Source organism: Athene cunicularia, assembly GCF_003259725.1.
Source record: "Athene cunicularia isolate RWA chromosome 10 unlocalized genomic scaffold, athCun1 chr10_part1, whole genome shotgun sequence".
NCBI lineage: Eukaryota > Metazoa > Chordata > Aves > Strigiformes > Strigidae > Athene > Athene cunicularia.
Genome location: NW_020799112.1, coordinates 18,593,636 through 18,596,532, shown reverse-complemented (window position 1 = coordinate 18,596,532; position 2,897 = coordinate 18,593,636). Strand labels below are relative to the sequence as shown.

General features: G+C 45.2%; 1 long non-coding RNA gene across 1 annotated transcript; it reads left to right on the top strand.

Moving 5' to 3' along the window:
* The first annotated feature begins 6 nt into the window (after positions 1–6).
* LOC113484067 lies at positions 7–2,891 on the top strand. The gene is made up of 3 exons (XR_003399149.1): positions 7–110; positions 235–343; positions 1,708–2,891. It is a non-coding gene; the product is annotated as an uncharacterized LOC113484067 (long non-coding RNA).
* Positions 2,892–2,897: the final 6 nt, after the last annotated feature.

The window sequence follows — 2,897 nt, the reverse complement described above, 5'->3', positions numbered from 1 at the left end:
GCAGGGCCGAGACCGCCCCCCGAGAGCCTGGCGCCCCGCCTGCCCTGACTTCTCGTTTCGTTTCCGGGCGCTTTGTTACCGAGGCCAGGCCACTCGAAGCGGGCTCCGAGGTCTGTCACATGTTGTGGGACATCCAGCGTTTGTATGGGGTGTTAAACTGCCCGCTGTGAGATTTGGTGTGGGAAGGCGAGACACCTCGCCTTATAAAAACTTTTTTTTTTTTTCCCCCTAGAGAAAACTATTGATTGGGACATTTTAAGTTAAGATCTCATTTATTGCTGATGGCCGAGTTTTCCGTGCAGTTCGTGGTGTTACTAAAAGCATCGTACCTCGGGGATGGCAGGTACGTGCTGACGTACTGGTTATAGTCATGCTGGAATTAAAAAACGTGGAAGAAGGGAGGGGAGAGGGTAGTTCTCTGCCTGTTTCCAGTCGGTCGGTGAGGCAGGCTGTGACATAGAGATCTTACACAAGCAGGATGGTCTGTCCTGCCACAGTCCCACTCTGCCCCCTAACTGTGTCAAGGTGGAGGATTCAGTTAAGGAACTTTAACCTACTGCTCCATTTTGCCAGCGTCTGGTGAACTGGAGCAGTTTCCCTTGGCCACTCTGGGAAACAGGAAGGTCACGAAGCCAAAATGAGAAAGATGCCAGTCTTCATATAGCCTTGCCAAATATTACTGATTCATTGCCCTGAAAGCTTAATTGTATCAAGTACTTAGTGGTACAGCAACGTTGGTAGGTATTGGGTACATGAAAGGCTCAAACATCATCTCTAATTTGCAGTGCATCTAAGTGATCAGACATGTAAAAGGTTCTAGGAGAAATGAGTGCAGCTCTGTGTCTTCTATATTGTGCCATCAGAGAAGTTAATACCAAAGCTGATACACTCCAACAACACTAAACGGAACAATATTAGTAACACGGTGCTCTTCTAAGTGCCTTTTTCAGAATTGCTCCATTTGTTTTAGTCAAGATGGATCATGCCAGAAAGTTTACAAGATGAAGGGAGTAAGTCCACTGATGTCAAATCTTGCGATCCAAGTGTGCAAATTAATGCTGAGTATACTTGCTGCTCTCCAAACTAGATTCAGAGCATGTCCCTTTTATTGTTTCTCTTAAATGAAGAAATTGTGTCATAAAATCTTTTGCTCTTACTTGTATGGGCAAACCCCAACTACACGTAGAAAGGTGTTGGGGAGAACTTGGCTGTAGAATTAGCTTTACCATATTCAAGAACTTGTTAAAACATGCTATTATGTCGACTGTGTTACAACATGCTGTGGTGTTGCCTTAGGTTCAAACACATTTTCCTATCAGCACGTACGTTACTGTGTAGCAGTATTGAGTAAATAAAAAAAGAATTTTAAACAGTGGAAATCAGTGTGCTTTTTAATAGAATATATTAGATTATTTAGTTAGCAAAAATCTATAAATTACTATCTTATAAAGTGGGGTAAAGGAAAAGAAACCAGGTACTTTACAGGTGTGAAATGTGTTTTGACTTGCTGACATAAGACATCAAATGTCTCTCTTAAATGTACTTTTGGTGAATTCTGTGAAAAACAGCAACATTAGACCTGATTATTTTAAAGATGGAAGTTGTAATCATAATGAAAACTCATATATAGTGCTAATGGACTAAATTCAGACTGCATTTTTCATGTCTATAAAAAGATTTTCAACACAATGTTTTGCTTTTCCATAGCACTGCAGCTAACACCACGAGACATCTCTTGCTTGTTGGCACACGCCTGTGAGACCATCGTAACGTTTTCTGTATGTACTCCTGCTGTGTAAACGAAAACCCACACTATGGCAAGCTAAACACTTGTTGAAAGACACACTTACCAGCAGTATAAAAGAGATGTGATGAAGGCTGGATTTAAGGTTTCTATACCCTGGTGACAAGTGACAGCCCCGAGGTGTCCAGACTTGTTCTCTAGTGCCGCCTTCTGGCTGATCCCTCCTAGAAAAGTAAGTCAACAGATCCCTGAGCTAGGTGACAACATATAAAGGATTAACTGGCTTTCCAGAAAGTGCATGGAGAATTCCTCCTGTAGCCTGACTCAAATCAAAAATACTGTGAGAACTGGAGTCCTGTCACCCCGGGTGGTGTGAGCCCCTCCATCATGCTCAGTCAGGGGGGCCCTTCTGCTGCGGTGCACGGGAAATGGTTTTCTGTCCTGGACAGGTCTGTTCAAGCAGTGACTTGAGGATTCATTTCTGAGGTATTTGTGAGGTGGTGTTCACTCTGTGAAACATCGTTATTTGTATTTTGTCCAAAGCTGTGTTAGGTGAGATAACGGGTCTGTAAACAACGTTGCAAGTATCGCTCTGGTAAAGAGCATCTAGTAGGTATTATGATCTCCAAAATAACACAAGTGGAATTTTGTGATCGATATCCTTTTCTAAAGGACGCAAGTTATGCAATCTACTCTTTATGGTGGTATCAGAAGATTTGCGGCTTGGAATAGCTTTAGGGGTAACGTGAGTGTGACCACTGCATAGCTGAAACAAAATCAGGAGAAATATTTCAGGGGCTGGGATGTCAGGTCCAGTGCCAGCTTGGGACTAAAGGCCAGAGCCCTCAGCAAGGGATTACGACCATTTTGGAGTTGCCATCCATAGCAAATCCTATCCCTATGATCCTAAAGCAGAGCTAAAGCCCTGCCTAGGGGAAGGCGAGGCAGCAAAGCCTTCGACTTGAGACAGGGCACCCTCGCCTGGGAGCACAATCAGAGCCCCAGCAGCCACGAGGCGGGAAGAGCAACCCCCGCCGCCTAACGGCAAAAAGCAGCGCCAAGGCGGCCGACGTGCGGGACGGCGACCCCCCTTTCTCATTTCCCGAGGTGTTTCCGGGGCGGCCGCTCTCCGGCCGCCGAGCGCGGCGGGCAG